This window comes from Calypte anna, chromosome 1 (genome assembly GCF_003957555.1).
Source record: "Calypte anna isolate BGI_N300 chromosome 1, bCalAnn1_v1.p, whole genome shotgun sequence".
NCBI classification, from domain to species: Eukaryota; Metazoa; Chordata; class Aves; order Apodiformes; family Trochilidae; genus Calypte; species Calypte anna.
The window spans coordinates 23,447,004-23,472,084 of NC_044244.1; the positions used below are offsets into that span (position 1 = coordinate 23,447,004).

Consider the following 25,081-nt stretch of genomic DNA (forward strand, 5'->3'; position numbering starts at 1 on the left):
ATAAGTTTCTGATAAACATTGGTTACTTTACAGCCATTTTTAGATACCTACTAACTCCAGAAATGAGGGAAAATTTTCAATTAAATTAAATAATGAAAACAGGACAAAGAAGAGTCCAAATGGCAAACCCTTCAGTAGCCAGGGATCTGTATTTGGCTTGTCATTCTAATATTAAAGAATCTTTGGGGTATTGATTTAAATTTTTAAAGCTTTTTGGTTTTGTTTTCTCTTTTACTTCCTCCTCACCCCCCTCCCCATGTTAACATAATTTACATTAAGCACTTCGAGTGTTAAGGATTAACCAGTGGGATATTTTTTCTTCTGTCCATACGCTACAACAGAAACACAGAAAAGAGGGAATGGTAGAGCAGTGCCCTGTAACCAGTACACAAGTTTTAAACATGCTGAGACAGAACAGTTTGACTATTGGCATCACTGCTTGACTTAGCAATTACATAGTCATAATTCTCAGGACAATACTGGGGGACTTTGGCAGAGCTGTGCAGTACTGAGACTTGCAGACGGTGCAGAGGACATGACCTTACCATGGATCATCTCATCTTTCATTGTAGAAGCTAATGTGTACAAGTAGAGGTGATGTTCATGTTAGATGTGTAATTGTTTAGCTGAATGATGGCAGTATAATGTCCAAAATTCTTTGAGGCAGACCGTTAAAATAAAGAGCAACAAAAGAAATGGGCACATACAAGAGCTTTTTTGGTTCCAGTCAGCAGCAGCATTTATTTCACTGGTAAGACATGAGATTTCAAACACAGGATATAGAACATGATTTAAAGGTTGAGGGGAATATGACAAGATGACTGTAGACCATTTGAGATGGATAGTACAGCATTTGTAAAAATTCTGTGAGTGGGAAAGGCAGAGAAGGAAGTATCTTACCATGTGCTTATACATGTAGTACTGCATTCTGAACTCAAATATTTTTGGTACCTGCAACATCCACAATTATTTAAACAGAAATCATTTCAGAGCTGGTGCTTTTCAATAAAAAGTATACTGTGGGAATGAATGATGAGTTGCAAGCCACGGGAATGTAAAAAGGAATCATATTTCTTGCAATATCTTTATCCATCTTTTTAACATTTTTCATAAAGGGATTTTTAAAGCTTCATATTTACAAACAAATTAAAACCCATACAATCTAACTTTGTGATCTTGGTTCTTTGCTTTGCTTATTTATTTTTATTTCCTCCAGTTTGGAAACTACAACTGGATGGGAAAATGTCAGTATTTATCCATGTCATTTTGGGATTCTGACCATTTTCTCTGGCAATGAGTTCACAATGCAAAGGGTGTTTCTTTCTGCAAAACACAAACTTTTTAACCTTTTCAGTACAGGTATGTAAAATGTTTTTGTGTTTGGAAACTTACACCAGTGTCTAAAATTTGATCTTACTAAGAAAAATATATTGATTTTCAAGCAAATGCATTTTAGTGCACTGACAGCATTACTTTGATTCTTTGATATTTGTCTCCCTAAGGTCTGAAGTTTAATGAAATATATATTTCTTTCAGAAACTTAGTTTACAGACTTGAAATGGGTGTATAGTATACCTTAGTGTCCTTATATACTATGTTCCGTGTATAATATTGCAGATAGTCAGATTTTACACAGAAGGATTTTCAAAGATTTAATTTAGAATTTTTTGTTATTATCTGAACAAAGCCTATTGCCTCCTCTATCCATAAGAGTCCACTGGAACATAATACTCCATGTCATTCATATGGCCCTTATCAGGAGAATCATTTTGACTGAGCTGGAAATTTATTTCTTCCAATAAAAGACTGAGAAAAAAAACAACCAAACCCAAACTAAGTCCTAGACTATATAAATTAAATATCTAAATTGTGATTAAAGTATCACAGACTGTGAGTTGGATGAGATTCAAAGATATATGTTTTTTGAATATAGCTAGCTAAATCTTCTGCAGAAATGCAGGTTGGTTTCAGATTGCTAGAAGAATTATGAGATTTATGGGACTCATCAGAAAATGCATTTTTAAAATGTTTATCAGGTTCTATTTCACATCATGAGCTATTACATTTCTGTATTTTTAATTAAAATGTAATGGAGATGCTGAAGCTACAACTGTAAGTTCTCACTGTTAAGATCCTAACCCAAGTTTGAAATACTTTGAAACCTGTGGTGGTTTTAACGCAGGTTTTTATTCCCTGGTTTCAGTCAATCTCTGGTCAGCATTCTTCAAAAATCAGTGCAGTCTCTTGGTGTATTGTAGTCTGAATTTATAATTATAGCCCCTCAAGTCAACACCAGTGACATTAGCTTACATATGTGTGGATGTGTTTTTTATGGCCAGTTTTAGCCAAAGGAAGAGATATTTTAACCTTACTTTTTTTCTCGAAAGTGAAACAAAGCCTAAATTTTAAAGAGGCTATTATAGGGTTTCCCTGTAAATGGCTGGCACTCTGATTCGTTACCCATAATTTGACATAAAAATAGGTCTCAAATTTTTGAAATATAAATTTTCTAAATTTAAGAGGGAAAGAGAACAAGTATGAAATAAGCGTTAAATTCTCAGATCTGCCTTAGAGGTACAGCAAGTTTTAAAGGCTAACTTGGGATCCAAAGTTTAAATTATACTTTCATGATATTTTGAAATATTAGATCTAATTATCAGTATACTAATTTATAACTATATAGTTATTGGCACAAAACAATAGAGAGGAGCACTGAGTGTCCACTGAAAAATCATTTTCCCCTCAGTATAACAATGAGGAAAGATGTCTGGATGAAAATCAAATCAATGCAAAGACCAAAAACCTGTAACTACATCATTCTACCACAAGGGTCACTCACCATGAGATAATGAGGTTTCATCTTAAAAAGAAAACGTCTGTTTCCTTCCTCATTTTTCACAAGTTAATGAAAATGAAGAATTTAATCCTAAATAAGTGAAAGAGAAACTGTAAGTCTGAGAAAAAACTGGTCGTTTATAAATATATCTTGGGTCAGATAAAAAATATGAAAAATAGTTTCCAATAACATGTTTGCCCAATTAAAAAAAAAAAAAAAAGGCCCTAACCCTACTGCAACAGTTACAAATGGGAAATATTTTAGTTTTATATCCAAACTGAAAAATCTTGAGAAATAAAATAGCAGTGTTTTTTTGTTTAATTGTATAGGAAAGGCATGCAGGAAATAAACTAATGAAGAGGAATGGAAATAGAGATGGAGAGCAGGTGTCTCATTTTAGGCAGGTGGTATTAGAAAATGAAATTATTAAAAGTTACAGTTACAATGTTGTTCAAGTCCAGCAACCAATAAAAAGATATATGGTAAAGAAGGATGATTTATGGAGGAAAGATTTGTTATCAGCCTTAAGCACTTTAGATCCTAAAATGGAAAAAAAAATTGCAAGAATATTCTTTCATGCTCTAGTGAAAATATGAAAAAAATTGTGAAACAGTAAAATGAATTGCTGATACTCTTTGATAAATTTAGCTAGAAGTTTTGTTTTCACTATACGCGGATAAGTGGTTACTCAGGAGAAACTTCATGGAATGAAGTCAAGGAAATGCATTCATACAAGGAATAAAGATATGTATAGATTGAAGCAAAATTTAGTCTGTCCAGAAAATAGGGAAAACCTTCCATAACCCCACAAGTATCATATGCAAGTTGACATAAAACTTTGAACAGCAACTGATACGCTGGTGAAAGAAATTGCAGCAGCAGTTACTGTAAATATAAATGTATGCCAGTGTATGAGTATAGGAAAGTCCCTCTCCTAGGGAGTTTACAGTCTATATACATAAGGTATCATGATATCTACACATACTTCACTAATGGAAACTGGAATTGCAGCACTGTTTAAGTTCTGATCCAGACAACAGAAACTCCAAGTCCTAGCAGTATCAAAGATGAGCCTGTCAAAACATATTTTTGAGAGTGTGGTCTACACAACTCAGTCTACAGCAATGCCTAAAGCCGAGAGTAGCAACATCCCCATATCGATAGTGTTGGGCACTGAATATATGGTCTGGAAAAATAGGCTCCTATGATCCATTTTTCCTGTGTGGTAATCCAGAATTCAGGCTCTCTTCTGCCCTGGTTGCTTCTGAGGCAGTGCACTCCTAAGCAGAGTGATAAAGCAAGACTCATTCAAAAACACAGGAGAAGAGATTAAGAGCTGCTCTTCACAGTTCACCCATAAATTTGGCGTGTGAAACCCTGGGAGGTAAGGGGTTTCCTCACCTCCCTGCGAGTGTGTGTCACCTCACATCCAAGGTGGCATGTAAAGTTGTGGAGAAGCCTTTTCTAGCCCTCCTGAGAACAATGTCAGACAGACACATAAAAGCCATGGGTGCCAGGCTTAGAGGACAGAGGCTGCTCTAAGTTTCAGTTCTTTGTCCACTTCCATTGCATTCCCCACTTCTGCTAATGCTTGCATGACATTTAGTACATAAATAAATATTAGTCATTCAATAGACTCTTATTAAAAACAAACTATGAACAGGTTTCTTTTTCCTTGAAATAGTAAACTAAGATACAGTCCAAAGTATGCTTTTCAAAATCCTCTGACTTGTCTGAATTTACCACTTCTTGACCTTTCTGTCTAAGAACTAAGATAACAAATAATAAGTCTTAGAACATAACTTCTCAGCTAAAAAGGAAGGTTAAACCTCTTTTCCTAACCTTTGACAAAACCACTGCAGTAAAATATTTTCAGAATGGTAATCATGCTTTTTTCTCTAAATTTCTTGCACTAATTAATTTTTTTAATCTTAATTTGAAACAATGTTGTCTCCAGAGGTGCAATTGTAATGGAAAAAGATGAATTTGGGGGCAAGCATTTTCTTTGAGAATGTTGATCCTGAATAGCTTTACCTTGGGGTGCTTTGTGTGAGATGATGCAGCTCAGCATGTGCTCATGAGTGATCAAGAGCATTTAATCTCACAGAACAGGATATGCAAAGATAAACTGGAGCAAATGAAAAGATGTATTAAGTGCAGCAATCAAGTTCTGTGATTTGAGTCTGCCTTGATTGTGACAGCTTAAGGTTTCAAAAGTAAGGCTTTTTTAATTTCAGATGAAGCAAGTAAATGCGTACATTGATTTCCTAGAAAACTGGTGAATTCCAGAAAGTCTGTAAATCCTATTCATGCAACATACATCAAGATTTCTTGTTCATTCATTTCCAAGGAACCTTACACAATGTGAAAAATTACATTTCAGGCTTAGGGTTTCTGCCCTTGCAATTAAATAGATCTGCCTCTCTGTCAGGTATATATAGAACTGAAGTTCCTGTTAGTGCCAAATGGCAAAAATTGTTTACTATATTAACTTGAAAGAAAACTTTTGCAAAGTTTCAGAATAATCCCATTTGAGTCCTTTATATATGCTTTCAAGGAAAGCAATTTGAAGGAAGGAAAAGGGAGAGGGCAACGTATAATTTATTCATGTGGGCCTGAAGGGGGAGAAGTTGTTTCATGCTCAGGACTGCTTTGATGATTCCAAGCCATGATAATTTCATTACACAATGGAATAGAGTGGCATTTATTTTCTTTTAATCCAAAAGCAAATTAACTCAAACTGATCCACAAGAATTTTACATCTTGTTTCAAATTTAAAATTTTGCAAATAAAATGTTAACGTTGTTTAAAATTTAAGAATATATTGTATAGAAAATGAAACCAGGAAACTGATGGAAGAAGATTCTGGATGAAAAAAAGAGATGAAGGAGGCATTTGAAGTAAATTTTTAATTCCAATTCAAAAGAATTTATCTCTAATCTGTGTCATATGTATTCACCACCTCTGGAGATAATGAAAAAGAGGCATAGAAATGTAAATATCACATTTTCAGTAATCCTATATAGATTTGAATGATTAACATTATTTTTCCTCCTCACAAAATTCCACCACAAAATATTAGACACTACTATTGATAATCATTCTCATTCACATTTATTAAAGCAATGCAAAATTCCCAATTAGCCAATGTAAATATGAAAGCAATTAATTCCCTCCCCATAATTACCAAATAGAAACTTGGGGTTTTAATGTTTGTGGCCACACATTGTGAAGATGGAGAACTGTGCACGTAGGCTCAGCAGAACCTATCACCTTTTCTAACACACCATATCCACACCTCCCTCTGCAAGAAATACCTGCCAGCTACTGTATTTCAAGCTGGAAGTACAGTTTCACCACCTCTTTGAAATGAATGGGATGCTAGATAGTGCTGGAACCCCTCAGTCTCTTTTGATTTTTATATGTATTGCTTTATATCATTGCATGTACTTGTTCTTCACAGGGACAAAAAGAGATATTCCACCTGCAAAGAAGCAAGAAGGATACATAAAGCAGAAAAAATGCAAAAATTTAGGACAAAGGAAGAGGTCTAAAACTGGAGAAGTTGATTTGATTCCTATCTAATTGCTGCAGTATATTCAAACTTGGGTTTTCTGAGGGACCTAAGTTTCTTGAGTCACTATTCTTGTCCTGCCACTTGTTCCTGCTCATAATTATATCATTAAATGAACAATCAGCCCAGGTTTTCCTAGGTAAAACTCAAATCCAGAAAGAAATACAGGATCACATTCAGATTACACACAATGGATTTAAGAAATATCTTTCAAATAATGTTCATAAAGTTGGAGCTTTTAAAGGACTGGAAAATTTAGTTTTACTCAGTTTCAGGTCTTACAATTAAAAGATAGATCCTGAATATATATAATGCCTACAGAAAGTTACTTAAATTGTTGATCTTTCAATAAAATCATATTCCTATGATCATATATTATCCAATTGCACATTCCTACTAAGCCCACACACATTTTTGCCAGGCAAAGTAATGAACATATACCCATTGTATTTTAGTTTTTCTTTTAACTCAGTCAAATTCCTAGGGTTCTTAAACAATCCCATAAAGCATATTTGAGCAATACTCCCCCATCTAAGCTGAAGGATTTATAAATAAATCAGTTACAGGACCTTCGGTAAATCAGATCAATGTTTTTATGGGAACTTTAAAAATATGACATAGTTTTTGAGGACTTTTCCTGTACAGATTTGTTTGGGTATAATATTGAGAAATCACCAGGTAGGTTAACACAGCAGAAGTCTTTGAGACAGTCTAGAAAACAACACAAAATATTTTAAAACCTGGTTTGCTACATAAAAAGGAAAAGTCAAGCAACTGGCAAGGGGCATCCATTTCCTGAGAATTAAGTGAAAAGATGAGCATTGCCAGATCTCAGTGGTCATGTTTAACAAAAACATTATGTCCCTATCAACTAGCACAGAACTAAGAAAAAATAAGAAAACACAAACCCTGTTAGGTGTTGCCCTCTCTACGAAGTGATCTGAAGGAAGAATGATATTTAAAATGTGAACAGCCCTTGAACAAATTAAGTGAGAGATTGTGCCTGCAGTATCCTTTGGAGCAGTCAAAACAGGACTGGATATCAAAAATATGCTCTAGACTACAGCCAGGGACAATGGTTGTACCTGGATACTCTAGCAGAAAGCAGCAACAGAGACTTGAGGTTGGCCCCTAGGATTCTTTAGTCAAAGCTACAAAGTTTCCGAGGCAAACTATACTCCAATTGTAGCAAAAATTGTCAGCATAAGAACTAGAGCTGCTTCAGAAGTGATTGGTACTGAAGTGCAGCACCTCCTGGCACCTTGATTAAAAGTATTGTGTTGGATGCTCAAGTGTAAAGTTTCTTCTACTCATCATGTCACCGATACTACACGGAGTAAATGGATTGTATTAATCACAGAATGGGCTCAAATAGAAAACTTCAGTCATCCAGGAATTGTAGAAGCAATCACAGACCAGCCAGAAGGGAAACACTTTTGAATGCCAGCAGAAGAGATGGTGACAGAACACCACAGAAGAGGTGCTGAAGAAGCATGAATGAAGCATGAAGAAGCAAACGCCTCGTGAGAGCGGCTAAAGCAGTGGAGGTGAAATAGCTGGAAGGATAAAGGTACCTTGACCACTGGACTTTGGTGAAAACTTGTTGCCCAGTTAGAGAAACTGGATGTAAAGGGACATATGTAATTGCTCACAGATTGCTGGAAACATCCTGTGCCTCATGCCACAGCCTGGAACCTTATTGCAGGCCTTGAGAAAAATGTTTTGTGGCAATGAAGTACTCAAGAAAGAACTGAGTTGGACAGCGGGCGTAATTTCAAATGTATATCAATATATATGTATTGTAACAATACAAGGTACAGTTAGAAACTACCCTGGAAGCAACAGATGGTGTAACCTTTAGAGGTTGGGGCAAGCATTTGGGACAACTCCCCTGGTTAGTTAACACCAGGGGATCCACCAATTGGGCTTGGCCTGCTCAAGCAGACCCAAACAGACCTTTACATACAATAGATGGGATAAGGTTTCTGTGGTGTGTGAATGGAATCTTCTAGGGAAAACAGGAATCTTTCCTGCTCTAGGCGAAGTTAAACCCATTCCGTTAATTCTCTCCACTAGAGGTCACTTTTACCATAAGGAGGTCAGGATGGCCGAGCGGTCTAAGGCGCTGCGTTCAGGTCGCAGTCTCCCCTGGAGGCGTGGGTTCGAATCCCACTTCTGACATCTTTATTTAACTCTTTGTTGTAAGGACCAGTGTCAGCCGAGTGGTTTAACCAGGAGATCGTGGTTCCAGGCACGTGACTTCGGACCTTACATAAATTAATTACTACTTAGTACTAGTTCGATATCTGTTCAAGATTACATCATAATGTTGAATTTGGAGCTAACTTCACCGTATGGTGGTCGTCAAGGCTGATATTTGAACCCAAAAGCCATGGATATGAACCCTGATAACTTTTGTCTCTCTTGCATCAGTGACTGCTATGATAGATGCACATCTGCATTCATGAACTAAAAGGAAGAAGACTACAAAAATGATCAAGGGGCTGGAACACCTCTGCTATGAAGACAGGAGGAGGGAGATATGATTGTTCAGCCTGGAGAAAGAAGGCTCCAGGGAGCCCTGGGAGTGACCTTCCAGTACCTGAAGGGGGGGGGGCTATGGGAATTCTGGAGAGGGACTTTGTTTGCAAGGGCTTGTAGTGTAAGGATGAGGTGCAATGGTTTAAATTAGAGAAGAGCAGATTTAGATTGGATGATAGGAAAACATTATTTACCACGAAGGTAGTGGAAAAATGGAACAGGTTGCCCAGGGAGGTAGTTGAGGCCTGACTCCTGGAGACATCCAAGGTGAGGCTTGACAAGGCTCTGAACAACCTCATCTAGATGAGAGAGTCACTGCTTACTGCAGAGGGCTTGGACTAGACGACCTTTAGAGGTTCTTTCCAACCCAAATTATTCTATAATTCTAAAATGGAATAATGATCGGAATATATATATGCTTCAGGACAAAAAGGAGTAGTGTCCTGAATATGATGTAAATGCTGTGGAATAAGGGTTTGAGACAGAACAGAACCAGTTTCTGTTTTAGCAGTTTTAGCAGTTTTACTTTTCAGCTAAGTCTCTCCTCTGCCTTTGCTCCCAAATGGTGCAGTCCCAACCTATGTATTCCTGCATGCTTGCATTCCTAAATCCAGTTGCCATCTGCCACTGAGTCTAGAAGTCCAGTCTGGGACTTTTCCAGGACTTGCCCTGCAGCTTCAGTGGTGACATGAGCTTTACTGGGGAAAGCCCAATATTGGCTCTGCATACATTTGTATATGTATTCTTATATTTCATTATTTTTATATTTCATCGTTATTCTTTCATTAAAGCTGTGTAGTTGGTTTCCAGTAGGTTTCTCTACCATATTCTCTTTTCTTTCTCTGGAAAGGAAGAGGGCTTGATAGAGAGCATCTGTCATTTATTTGATTGCACTCCCAGTGTTAAACCTTGACTAATATTTAAAATGTCATGTCAAAATATAGCCAAAATATAAGCACGCTTAGAGACAGTTTCTCATTAGAGTATCTGTATTTGTTCGTTCAAAGGTAAGTATACTTTAGTTTTTTAAAAAAGCACAAGTAATTATGACAGAAAAGAGCTTTTTGTTAATGCTTTTTGTTAATCCTTTTTGTATGTAAAGTCAAAATAGAACGTCTTCAGTTCTCTGCTCAGCGTAGCCATTCAAAGCGCATTAGTTTACTTCACATAACAGACATTCAGCCTATGGATTCCCTTTAGCACCTCCAAAGCACCCAAGTTCTCCAAACAGTTAGAATAGTATGAAAAAGAAATTTGTAAGTGAATCTAATCTTACTAAAGGGTAAGAAAAGCCTGTGTCTTGTTAAAAAAATTATTTACCAGGTAGAAATGTAGCTTTAAGAAGTAATAATATGACTATGCTAGTCTAGAAATAATAAATATTCATAGAACTGACATATCACATATGAAGTGGGACCTATGACACACGTCTTATGGCAAGCCCACACTGAAGATGCAGCTGGAGGACAGGAGGATAATTCATGGAAAATAACAGTACTGACACCCATGTGAAGGCAACTGCACCACTCTTTTCCTCTCAGACCTCAATCTTCTATAATGGGCACTTGGACTACTCTTAAAAATGTAGATACCAAACCAACAGAGATACCATTCTATTATTCCATGATTCCTAGATTTTTTTCTCTGAATAGGAATCCTACCATTTTTCTTCAAGCTAAGTTTATGAAGAGCTGTGCTTCTGTACAGTTCATAATACAAAGCTGAATTATGAAATCCTATTTTTTCCACCAGCATAATGAAAGTCAATTGTTCAGCTGATTTTTAACGCATTTGGTATTATCTAAAAAGGAAGCTGTGGCCAACAACTGTCAGCACATGAAATCAGAATGGCATTGTAAATCTAGTTGTATATTAAGCTGTCTATTAACTCTTCAAACAAATGAGTTGTGATTAAAAGTTGATAGCTTTACTAGAGGGAGATGAGTAAGACTGTAGCAGCCAGCCAGCAGTTTAATCAATTAACCAGATATCTAAAAATACCCTGAGCTTTTTCTTTTCCTTTTAATTGGGAATATAGTCCTATAATATAAGGAATATATTTCGTCTGTGTCATGGATTTGAGACTAGAATTACAAGGGCTTTATAACCACTTGTTAAAAGACAGAATTATGTTGGAATTTGTTTTACGTGTTTGTCTTAGCACTAGGAAGATGTTGATCTGTAAATACAAGAGAACATGTATCACATGGCTGTGTTGCAGTAGTTTCGAATTTTAGAAGTCTGCACAGTCTTTTTCAGGCCTCTGCATTAATCACTCAGCTGCCTTGGATACTCATGCATTTGAATTTCTGGTGACATAACCCCTAAAATAGTTAACTTAAAAGAAGTTTTTAAGTGTAATTTAGTATGCAGTACAAAAATATGCTATCTTTATCATCAGGCTGAGACAATTACCATATAGAACAGATCTGAATCTGATTGCACTGCAAATTAAACAGTAAATGTAGCAACAAATTGTTGATGTTTGAAAAGGGTACAGGTGAAATGATTTTTAAAAATCTGGATGCAATTGATTCTGTATAATTCTATAATTATTATTTAATGAAGAGTCTCTCTACTTTTCTGCTTTGAAGACTGTTTTTTAAATATTTTATCTGTGCAGTAAACAACCCCTAATGTTATCAGCTGAATAAAATATATTGTGTAGAACTATATGATGTTGCCTGTTTAATTCTAGATACAAAATGCATTCTACTCATGCTAGCACAAAATGAAAGGGAAGCAAAATCATACAATGACAAGATTTAGAAGGATCTTGAAAAATCACCTGTGTCAACATTTTGCATTAAAACCATCCTAAAAATTGTTTTTCTAACCTGCTCAAAAACTATTGTGGAAATATGTTTCATAACATTCCATAGCAGTTTGATCTACTGCCTCATAACATTAAAAAGAAAATTAAAATTTTATCTATAGCATATACTTCCTCAGTGTACAGAGTAGTTGAAGAACAGTTTGGGCAATATTCTTAGCTGATATAAATTATCATTCTTCAGTTTACTTCACAGAAGATATTACATAATTTCCAAACCTGTTATACTATTATTAACATTACATGTTGAGGTTTGCAATAATGTTGCTTATTAGTTGCTCATCTAAATGAAAATTATTTGCTTCCATACAATGTAGTGCTTGACAGCAGTGACCAGAACTGCTGTTTAGAGATCTGAATATATTCAAATTAAATCTGACAGATGCCCATTAAGTGTAATAGGAATTGGACATAACTCTGTCACAAACAGGAAAGGAAAGTACTGGTCATTAATATGATAGGAGCTATATCTGGTGATAAAATATACCTTTTTCATAAGAAAAGAGTTGAAAATATTTTACAGCTAAAATGATTCCAAGAATTATTTAACAGTAATACTTTAGAAGGAGAACAACACAACTTATCTGTTTTGTGGTAAAGTAAAATACAGAAATTACTGCTTCAACAAACTGGATAACTCAGCATCATCTTTGTGGGCAATCATAGGACACTCTTAAGCATGTGTTCACTGATGTGAGAAAAAGGTCATCCCAAATGTGTCATCTCAGATATTTCACAAATCAAAGGAAAAGGTGTTTCCAAACAGCAAGGAGAAAATCTGACTCTGCAGAAACCTTGGCTGTACATAGCTGTGTTCCCTGAAGTGGAAAGCAAGAAGCAGATTATACTCCTTGCACACAAAATCTATTTCCTCTGTGCTGCTGCAGAAAGAAGGGAGAAATAATCTGTGCTTGCCTTTTACTTGGATGAACAAGTTTGCTCAAAAGACCATCACCAAACCTGTGCTGGTGTTCATACTCAGTTCTATCCATTTCTACCCTTTGTGTTGCATATATACAAAAATCATACTTTCAAAATGGTTACTTTTCCACCACTTGGCTGCTTGTATTGTAGGCAGCAGGTGCTGTGGAGTAAAGGATGAGTATGTAATCTTGCATCCTTTAGGAGGTGGAAAAGGTCGACATGAAATGTGTCTCAGGTGAAAAAGGAACCTGAAGCTCAGGTATAGGAGGAGAGAATTTATTAATGCAATTACAGTATTGTGTTCTCAAAGAGAAAAGGTAGCAATCTGCAATAGTTACAATGAAAGAATTTCAAACACTTCATAGAATCATAGAATCATAGAATAGGCTGGGTTGGAAGGGACCTCAGAGATCATCGAGTCCAACCCTTGATCAACTACCGCCACAGTCACTAGACTATGGCACTGAGTGCCATATCGAGTCGCTTTTTAAATGTCTCCAGGGACGAAGAGTCCACCACCTCCCCAGGCAGCCCGTTCCAATGTCTGATCACCCTTTCCGTGAAAAAATTCTTTCTAATATCCAATCTGAACTTCCCCCGGCACAATTTAAGACCATGCCCTCTTGTCTTACTGAGAGTTGCCTGGGAAAAGAGACCAACCCCTGCCTGGCTCCATCCTCCTTTCAGGTAGTTGTAGAGAGCAATGAGGTCTCCCCTGAGCCTCCTCTTCTTCAGGCTGAACAGCCCCAGCTCCCTCAGCCTCTCCTCATAGGATCTGTGTTCGAGTCCCTTCACCAGCTTGGTTGCCCTCCTTTGGACCTGTTCGAGGACCTCAATATCCTTCTTGAACTGAGGGGCCCAGAACTGAACACAGTACTCAAGGTGTGGCCTTACCAGGGCTGAGTATAGGGGCAGAATCACCTCCTTGGACCTGCTGGTGACGCTGTTCCTGATACATGCCAGGATGCCATTGGCCTTCTTGGCTACCTGGGCACACTGCTGGCTCATGGTCAGCTTTCTGTCAATCCAGACTCCCAGGTCCCTTTCTGCCTGGCTGCTCTCCAACCACTCTGTCCCCAGCCTGTAGCGCTGCATGGGGTTGTTGTGGCCAAAGTGCAGGATCCGACACTTGGCCGTGTTGAAGCTCATCCCATTGGAGTCAGCCCATCTCTCCAGTCTGTCCAGGTCCCTCTGCAGAATCCTCCTGCCTTCCAGCTGATCAACACTTCTCCCCAGCTTGGTGTCATCAGCAAACTTGCTGATGATGGACTCAATCCCCTCATCCAAGTCATCAATGAAGATATTGAACAGGACTGGGCCCAGCACTGACCCCTGGGGGGGATCAAGCTGTACCATAGGAAAAATGTAAGTACAAAATCCAGAAAAAAGGCCAAACCACAACAAATATTTTTCTGTAATCAGGAACATTTTAAAACAGTAGCTAAGAAACAAGTTACAGCCAGATTGCAATCAGTTCTGTGAGACATGCTGCCAGTTCAAGACTTTAATGGAATTAATCACAGTTTGCTGTGTCCACATAGCTATGGTTAAGATTTTGTCAGCTCTCTGTTACAACTCCATATTTCCATGGGCTTATAATTTAGCTGTGCATTCTAAGAGATTTTGTGATGGTGATTTTGTGTTGGTTTTGTTTTGCACTGAAGCTTAGCTTTCTTGTGCAATTTCCCTAGCAAAATATCTAACCTGATTAAATAAATAATAAGGTTTAGAAACAAGTTATAATGCAGACAGTTTGGTCTGACTTTTTAGCTAACGTATGCCCTGAGTACATATTTAAAGAGGTAAAATGTTAGGTTCAGAGAATGGTAAATGAGAGCAAGTGAAATTTTGTGTATTTATCAGTGCACCTGCACTTGTCAAGTCAGTAAAGCATGTGCAATTCCACTTTAGGTGCATTTTGAATCAACTGAAGAAAGACTAAAAGATTGGGCAAAGTGACATCTTTATGCAGGTGTAGGGATGCCTAAAGCAGAACCATGGGCAACTTTAAATAGTGCTGCTATTTGAGTAAGAATGTGTAGAAATGGGGAAGGTATAGGATTTTCAGATGGCTGATAACAGATTTTTGTCCAAGAAAGGTGAAATGCCTGTGTCCCTCACTTTGGTAGCACTGGTAGGACTGAATATGCCTTCTCCATTACATTGCACAACAGAGCTGTGGGGCTGTTCTGTTGTGGCCCTAGAGAGCCCTGTGATTAACTGCAAGACTTGTATAATGGATCATTTATTGAAAGACTTATTATTTCTAAAATGCACATTTTAGGATACAGGTACTCTCTGTTTTGTCCAAAATCCACACTGATTAGGTGTATATGATAATTATTTATTTGATTTTTTTTAGAAAAAGATATTATGGTTGCATTAAAATTGTCTCAGTAGTAGCATTTTTCTCAGTACTTATGTTGGCCAGAATTGTGATAAGCAAGAAAATTTGCATTTATACAGTTACTTTTATCCTATGGGATTTCTGAGTTGTTTCCAAGTATAAATACTATTTGTTTTTTAGTGGTTGTTTATGTTAGTCTAAAAGGAACTTAATCACATGTTTACATTACATTCATTTTGCAACTTGAGACATTCCTGGTGTGCCTTCCTAGTTCTAAAAACAACCAGCATAATTTAATTCCATTTTATTGCTGTTATTTTGCACAAGCAACTGTTGCAAAAATAGTTTATATCAAATACTTCCAGCTCTATGTCTCTCATCTCCATGCTACCAGCAGCAGCTGTACCACATACTGAGAAGAGCATGAGGCTTGTGATGTTCTCAGAGGCTTGCTGTCCCCATGGCCATGGCAAGATGCCTGTAACTGTCCTCTTGGTAGTGCCAGTGATGAGGAGTACCATGAGCAGGTCCTGCCAACAGGGAGAGGCATCTCTGATGAGCAGCACAGAAGTTTGAATCATAGAATCACAGGATGGCTTGGGTTGGAAGGGACCCTAAAGATCATTTAGTTCCAAGCCCCTGCATGAGAAAGGACACCCTCCACTAGATCAGGTTGCTCAAGACCCCATCCAATCTGGCCTTGAACACTTAGGAGGAGCCAGCCACAACCTCCTTGGACACCCCGTGCCAGTGTCATCACCTTCACAGGAAAGAAATTTTTTTAATGTCCAGCCTTAGACTCCCCTCTTCAAGTTTTGAACCATTTCTCTTTGTCCTCTTGCTATACAGCCCTGTAAAAGGTCCTATTCCATATTTCTTGTAGGCCCCCTTCAGATACTGGAAGGTTGCTTGGAGGTGTGTGCAAGGGTAGTTCCTTCTGACAGCTGTTGGGTTGCTGATGCCTCTGCTCACCCCCAGGCTGAGGCTGCATCCTGGATGGTCACTCCAGCAAGCTGTTGCCTACCTCATGGCCTGAGCTCTCCAGAGAATTAGAAGGGCCTATTAGGCAGTGCTTTGAGATCTTTAGCAGCTTGATGGTGGTGACCAGATGAGGCCTGTGTGCTGCAGTGGTCAGGAGCCATCTATGCAGCCATGATAGCCTGGGACAAGTGAAGTTGGACACCAAGACAATGCTTCCTGTCAAGTAAACTTCTTCGCAGTTGAAGGGACTGCAAACTATCCCATGCTTCTGGGGAGAGGAGAGTGCAAGCTCCACCTGTGCAAGGTGTGCTCTGGTGGAGTCAATCAGAGGCTGGAAGAGACCCCAGTAGTTGCACATGTTGAAAGAGGCAAAAAGGAACTGGAGAGTGGGTGATGCTGATAAGAGGCACTGAGGCATCCATCTGCCTGACTCATACACATTCAGGGGAAGTATGTTGCTTGGCCAGAAGAAGAGACCCAGGATGTCACAGGTAGACTGCCACAACTTGTTAAAAGCACAGAGTATTTTCCACGATTTTTTTTGTGTATGGTTCCAATGGTATGGTAAAACTAAACCTGGGAAAAATCAATCAGGACTTCAGAGTCTCAGTGGCAGAAGTGAAAGGGCCTAAGGGATCTTCTTTACTTGCCAGTCAGAGATAAAAGGTGAGAGCAGAAGCTGACACACCATGCTGATCAACGAACCTGGTGGTTGGCATCATCAGCAGTGCTTTGGCTTTTATGATCATGGGACATATTTTGATGAATACAAATTACTGGAGAGAGATGAGTTTCACCTATCTAGAAGTGGATGATAAATAATTTCTGGAAGACTGGCTAATTTAGTGAATTGTGCTTTAAATTAATGAACTTGGGGAGTGTAGTCCAAAGTCATTACACTTCTGTACTCACAATCAACAGAGTGGATGAGTGGACCTACCACAGCAGTGAGGAATGCCCACCAAGCCTCTAGAAAGGTTCTGCCAGAAGGGTGAGACAGTCAACAAATCCAACCAACTTCATCCCTGTACCAGTGTCCACAGCACAGGCAGCAAAAAGGAGGAGCTGGAAGCCACTGTTCACAGAAAGCTGTTTCCCCTTTGCTAACACTCATCAGTGTTGCAACCTGAGAAAACTGGACAGATATGTACCACCAAAAATTTAAATTGGTGGCAGCAGTTTGGACTACTGACATAGCCCTAGCGACCTGATTGTTGGGCTGTTCCTTTCATAATTTATGTCAAAATGGAAGCTTGAAAAAACCATCCAGGAGTAAAATGGTTACATATAATGATTAGCAAAATGTTATAACTTGCATGAGGTACCCATTGAGTGCCACTAATCCATCAGATAGTGAGAGAAATCAAATAAATATTTGAATATTTACAGAATGATGAATATCTGGTTATTTTAGCTGTATAGCCTTGTAAATAAATTAAATAACTTGATATTGCTCAATGCAAATTCTGCTAAGCTCTAGTATGACATTCACTAACCTTCCTAACGGGAATTCTTTGTAGTGAATGTCACAAGTTCTTTAAAGAGAACATCTTTACAAGGGTCAAGTTAATTACCCTAAGATGTGATATAACACTTTGGTTTACTGGTTGGATTCTTCATTTTCTCCTCACTGAAATACTTCTTCTTCCTTCAGAAAATGTATCATTATAATCTCCATATTTGCCTTGACGTGACAAATACATATATTCTGAAATAGTCTATCAGTTATATGTTTCCTTCTCAGCTGATGTCTTATTTCCAGAGTATTTATGCTGTATCTATTATGTTCATGATAATATCTTTCACTAATATCTGATGCTTTAAAAGATCACAATAGATTTCCTTCATTTAATTTGTGAACCGTCATGGGTATCATAAAACCAGAACGGAAAAAGTTATTTATAACTAAAACCACATTAAAACATAAATATAATAAAATAAAGAAATTCTGGCTTCTAACCTTGGGTTTACTACCATACTGACACCTAGTACAGCTATTATGTTTTACTATGGGTCCCAGCAACAAAGTAGGATATTAGTTCTGCTTCACCAAGGTATCTGATTAATTGGTATGAATTTGATAATGACTTGATTTCTCATGGATTTAATAGCTACTATTACAGGAAAGATTGGCTTGTTGTCAGCCAACAGCATTAGGTTTCCCTGAATAGCGGTGAAAGGTCATAAAATAGCACTTAGTTTGATTTATTTTATTAATCAAACCCATACTTGTTTTATAAAGGTCCCATGATCTTACATTCGATATCTTCAGTCTGATGTGACTCCATCAGCATTTAAACCTCCATCAGCTAGAGGAGATGCTCTTCTATACTGCCAATATTTTCTTCAGAAAAGGAATTTTAAACATAGCCTTGAAATCTTGCAAGCAGAAGTGAAGGTTACTTAATTTCCAATAAAAGCAAAAATGATAAACAATTGATGAAGATGATAAGGTTTTGTAGTGATGTGTGTTGGCAGCATATGGGAAGATTTGGGTCTAAAGGTCCACTATTCTATTTCAGCTAACCAATTGCATCACTGCTAAAATTTCCTTTGACCTACGCAGGACATTTTGTACCATTAATGGGTTCAATTAACTTTAGGTCCATTTTATTAAGATAAGACGCATTTTTACTGAATTATGAAGAACATAAAGTTTGTCCTGTACTTTTGTCCTGTACTTTTCCTTAAAGTCACACTACCATCTCTCAAAAAAATATTGCAAGTAATTAAAAAACTTCTGTTCCATGACTTAACAACAGAGATAATTGAGTAGTAAGCTTATGGTTAGATAAAACTGCTGAATCACAAAGCTTTTTTTGATGAATGGAACAATAGTTGAAGTACTGATTTCAATAGGCATCTGTTCTGAGGAAAGGGAAATTTACATGATATAAAAAGATTTTAAAACAAAACCCCCAAAACTTAGAGAAAGGAAGGAATAATTGCTTCTAGCCTGTAATCTAAAAAGAAATCTTCAATATGAAAATTAATAATTTAAAAATTCTTTTGCTTTCCACTGGAACCATATCTAAAGTTTTCCTTCAGCCTGAAATATAAAATATTAATTTAATCATGGTGATCTAGGACAAGATTCTAAATGGAACAAGGCCAAGCAAGAAATGTCATTTTGACTTTACAATTTCATTTCTTAAGCAAGAAGCCTGTATCTTTATAGAGTTCTCAGACTTTAATGAAGTTATGCATGGATTGAGTGGCTCACTTTATAGACAAAGCTGTAGAACTGAAGCTTGAAGTATGGAAAAGGAATTGCCAGCTGCCCTGAGAATATAGAGTATGTTTAGAGAGACATAAAAATTATAATATTAAGGTAATAACACCATTTCAAAACATTGCACAGTAGCTACCTTAGGCATTGCACTCAGATAAAGAATCAGTCCTAAAGCTGTAGATTCTCTGAAAACGTTATCTATATTTGAGTTCTTGCTCAGAAAGTATATAACTGACAGGAAGCATTTAAACAATTGTGCTATTCTTCAGCCACAACTCAGAAAAAAGACCGTAGCATAGATTTATGCATGATTTTTGTACCAAGGATGTAATTTTCCAAGGATCTGAGTTCTAAGAAATTTGTTGGTGAAATAATTACATTACGTTTTTAAGCAATAAATTCCTTTTTATAAGACTGTAATTTGCCTAGGCAGGGGATGCTTATGGATGCTTTCAAAAGTGTTCTTGAAAGTGTTGAAAATTTAGTCTGTCTCATCTCCCTGTTCACTTGTTTGACTCATATCATATAAGGAATCTATAAAATTTTGGTGGTGTAGGGAGTTTTGCATTCAAATTTATCATAAATTTAATCAATATAGAAAAATGAATACAGAGATGTCAGGAACAGATTCAATGAAAAGATGAAAAGTTCCAGCTCTAAATTAGTCATTGTTAGGGAATGTTGTAGCACTACACCACATATAAAAAATATATATATATATATATATATTACATATAGCAATGTTTTAGCTACTGCTGAACAGTACTTGTGCAGTGTCATTTCTCACTCTGCCTCTCAGAAGGAGGCTGGGCAATGGGCAAGAGTTGAGACTTGGCACAACTTGGACAGCTGACAAAATCTGACCAAAGCGATATTCCATATCATAAAACATCATGCTCAGAAACAAAACTGGAGGGAATTTTTTTTTCAACAAGAACTATTTATTTCTTGAGGAATGGATAAGCATTTTAGTTTCTGCAAGACCTCAGTAGAAGTTTTGCCTGACAAAAGATTGAAGGATTGCCTGAAAATATAGGGCATTATGTATGACATTTAAAAACTGTGGATGTGAAGGAAATTTAATTTCTGGAATTTCATTATGCTTAATTTCACTGACAGCTAAATATTAACATTGGCTTCCATAGTAGCTGAATTTTAGCTGTGTGGGTTTTACTGGCACTTGCAAGATTACAAGCATAATTTGGGGAACAGCACATGCCAAAGACCACTCATAAGAGGCAACATGGATAGTCAGTGGTTGGTTTCCCTCTGTTCTGTGTATTCCTACAGCACTATCCATTGCAACACTGAAAGTGTAAAACAAGAAAAATAATATTAAGGAGTGAGACCCACTTGAAAATGCGGGGAAATCAAGGGCCATGTGCTGGTCAAATTAAATGCAGCCAGGCTCAAAAGTATATTTGGTTTAATTGTTCCTAGTGGCTACAGTAGTACTGCCGTGTCTATACCAAGGTTACAGAAAGCATGGGGCTCAAATTGGTTTCATCCATACTGTTATTAGGGATGATGTTATAAGACTGGGCATGAGCCTGTCTCCTTTGGGGTGTGAGCATGCCCAACTGTGCTCACAAAATCTTTTAGTTTATTTTAATGAGAACTAGAATATGATCCAAAATGCAGAGGTAGGTGATCTGGCTCAAGTGTGTACTGTCTGTATAGATGAAGTAATCAGACCCTTCTTTATTCAACAACCCTTCTGTTTTATATCTCTGAAAGCCAGTGGGATCCTATTCATCCGTAGTCATTCTGGTCATCATAAAATACTATCTACAGCAGAACAGTCCTAAACAACTTTGCTTGCAATTAGTCCATGCCAAAGCTGAGAAACATCCCACTGTCTTTGAACATTTCAGAAGACATTCATGGTTTTACCTTCACTTTTACTCTCATAATACAAATGCATTGAGACCTGGTAGAATATAAATCAGGCTTTCTTGAATTTTCTTTATGTATATATTTATTTATTTTATGGCTGTAGTACTCACTTTTTTCTGCATAAGTCAAGTTTAAGCTAGAAGCTGGTCCAGTTCTTAAAAACATCTGTAGAGAGTACAAATGGGAAGAGCACAAATATTTCACTGTTTGAACTGTCTGCAAGTCTCTCTTTGTCTTGCATCTCATATGCAACACCCAGCTGTGCTTTTTCTAAGCTGCTTGCAAAGGTGTATTATAAGAAACAAGCTCCTTCTCCTTTCTCAGGTTCTAACTTTGCTGTACCACTTACTAAACTACCTATCAGCTCATATAAAACATCTGCAGATAAGCTGCAGAAACAATGCAGTGATCCTAGATCACACATCAAGGTGTCATCGTTTCTTTCCTCAGGTTCCCAGCTGGTCTGTTATGTTGCTGGTTCTGTTTTAGTATGCAGATGGTTAAAATTTTACTGTTTATGTTGATACTGTACTGATCTGTAGAAGAAAAGAACATTCATACACCTAACTTAAATGTTAGTTGTTTCAGTAACAGAATAAATGTGGGTTTTTTACAAGAAACTCCTTGAAAGCTGAGTATTTTGAATACTAACATATTATTATGATTATTATGACTATTTCAAGTGGTTGTATATTTAAAGGTCTGTATTCCAATTGGTATCCTGCTGACATTTCTTTCTGTAGATTTTTTTTTTTGTTATAGTAAGTGCTACCAGTTATGTTTTGAGATATATACAGCTACCAGTAGGAAAGTCCTAGGAAAGGGGAGAATCAAACTTTCAGACCAGATGAAGCTGGGCAGACATGCTTAGTGCCACTCAGGTTCGATGCATGTGAACTATTCTAAAGCTCATTGGCTGCACTCACAGGAAACAGAAAGGAGAAAGCAGTGATTTCTCAGCCTCCCTGATACAAAAGTGTCTTGTGAGTGCCTGTGATTCTGTGATATTTCAATATAGAAACTAAAAAATTTTAGTTGAGATACCATGGAAAAATATCCAGACAGCAACGCCGACAAAGAAATTAGAATTTATAAAGTTCTCTACAAGTACAGGGCAAAATGTGAAAGAAGAAAGAACTCATTAGCTGTATAAGATATGCTAAACTAGCTACAAGGTACATTATAAATAATTTTTACACTCCCTAAAAATGTAGTTCTAAAGAGTTACCTAAAATAAATGAATTTTATTATGTCAGAAAAAAATTACAAGACTCTTTTAGTCTAGCAGCAAGATTGTTGTATCAGTAGCTCATCAACATTTGCCTACATGCCAGACTGATAACATCTTTTCCACATACACAGACTGTGGAACAGAACTTCAGAAAATCTCTATTTCAAGCTGATGAGTGTTGAAAAGCAAATATTTCTCTAGTAGTATTCTCAGACATGTGGTGTTACTTAATATACTTTTAATCCTCAATTTTTTTTTTAGAAAAAAGATCAAAATTATGAATAAAAGATAAGTTTAAACATGAATGACTTCAGAAGCTCAGAACATTTTTAACCATGATGATGACCACTGAAGCTCTCACTATTTTTTTATTAGCTTGGGGTTTTTTGTTTTGTTTTGTTTGGTTTGGTTTGGTTTGGGTTTTTTTTTGACAGAGATAACTAAGACTCAAAAGGTATATTTAAGTTTTCTGTTTTTCCTGATACATCAACCATATTTACTTTTTTCACTCATGTGTCACAGATAACTTTTTCTGTTCTAGCATATATAACTCTAAAATATTCTGAATCAGAAAGAAGGTACTCAGCTGTAGTTTAAATTACAAAGGTTAATTTTAATGCCAAGACCAGAGTGTAGTGATAAACAGCAAAGTATAGACCAGCAGCCAAGGAAAAGTGTTCATGAGAAATTATTTCATAGCTTACTAATAAGCTTAATCTTTCTGACACCATGTACCACAGTTTCTTGTCTTCCATTAGACAAAATCTTCATACTGCAGAATTCATAAACTCCTTAAGGGAGGGAGTGACTAAACTCACTGAAGAGTTTAGTAGCTGTATGAGCGAGCTATAAAAACAAGTAAGATTGCTCTCAGTAAGTGCTTTGCACCAGGCTTGGACTACTCAATAACCTGCTTTCCATTACAGCATTGATACCAGGTACAGGGAAATGCTTTGGCATGGGAACCACAGCCAAACCACTTGTAAGCCTCAAGCAGACTCATCCTGTATTCCCCATGCTGATCTAAAGTCAGTGAAGGTAAACATTGGGATTCAAAGAATGTTTCTGGAGGTCTTGGCCCTTTAAGATCTGAAGAGCTTGAAGCCATTGTACTGTGATGCCATATTGCCTGCTAATTTCTGTGGTTTGCCTTGACAGAAGAAGGGAGAATTTATGCTTTATTAACATGATGGTGATGTTTTGATAATTAACTTGTGGTCAGTGCCAGGTGCTGAAATCAGAAATTAGGTATCTGCTATCAGAGTGAACATAAATTCTGAGTTCAGCGTGAGATACCAACAAACTGGTAAAATGAATTGATGGAAATATCTGAATTATATTTCAACTACAACCTTTGGGACACTCCACTAGAACCAAATAAAGGCCTTATATGCAGGAACAGAAGCTCTGCCATTAAACTCTAGCACTGATAAAATCATAGTCTTACACTTTTATCTGGTGGAAAATCTTACAAATATCCAAAAAGGAAGGAAAGGAAAAAAGTGTTCAGAAGCTATCAGGTGATTACATTATCTAGGAACACACAAGTTCAAAGCCCTGATCTTAATCTGAAAGAAGCAGCACTCGAACTTCCACCTTTTAAATCCAAGGTGAATAGTACAACCATATTTACTGGCTATGCTGTACTTGCTCTCTTAGCCCTACTGTAACTGTCTGAGGTATGAGGCAGGCTATTTCTAGCACACTGTGTGCATCTGTTTGTGCTTTTTATCAGTGCTATGGCTGTAAAAATCTCTACTCTCTCCAATACTACTGTAATATTTAAAACAGCAAATAAAATTAGGTAAATTGTCTTTTCTTGAAGGCAGAACTAGAGTAGAATGTCCTATTGAGTAAAATATGCCTCAAGCATTTACATCCTTATGCGATAAAACCTGAGAAAAGCAGGTTTATGAATTGTGCTGCTTGCATTCCTTGATTCTACTACAGGATGTCATCTTACGCTTCAATTCACAAACAAGCACAATGGAAACTGTAACATGGCCCTTCCTGCTTTCTTCCAACGTGGGCTGAATACTAATATCATAATACAATCAAACAAGACAAAATAGTTGGCTTGAAAACCCTCAGAAGCATGTGACTATGCTAGCTTGGTGGTATTACAGATAAATTTCACTATTCATTTGCTTGCACTCTTCTGTAAATTGAATCTCTCCACTCCAAAAAGGAATAAAACCAAATAAAAACAACACACACAAAAAATCTTCCATCTGACATTTTTTTTAGAATTTGAAAAAAATATTAAAACATTACTTTCTTTCTTTTGCTCTGTGAAATGTTCTGAGGAGGTTTGGAAATCAATTTGAACTTTTTATTTGTGAGCAAATTATATTTTGATTAAAGATTCTCTTCTTGTTTCCTCCTGTCTCTTCGATGGCAGCTCTGTAAATCAGAGGCTGCATCTGAACTTGCAGAGGGCATAATGAAAATTGATGTTTACCACTAGGATTTGTGAATGCATCAGACACCTCATAATTGGACTGCAGAGATTCAACTTTGAAATAGTCAAAAATATATATGTATGTAGAGGGAGAGGAATAGTGTAAAATATTTTTTATGTGTGTTTTTGGTGGAAGGATTTATCAGTTATTTTCATTTTTATTCTTAGGGGGAAACTGCAGGAGGGCAAGTGACTCAGAGCTGTTCAACCTTCTGTTCAAGTAGG

At 37.0% G+C, this 25,081-nt stretch overlaps 1 non-coding gene across 1 annotated transcript; it reads left to right on the plus strand.

Annotated features, from left to right (window-relative positions):
• The first annotated feature begins 8,508 nt into the window (after window positions 1-8,508).
• TRNAL-CAG lies at window positions 8,509-8,591 on the plus strand. The gene has a single exon. It is a non-coding gene; the product is annotated as a tRNA-Leu (tRNA).
• Window positions 8,592-25,081: the final 16,490 nt, after the last annotated feature.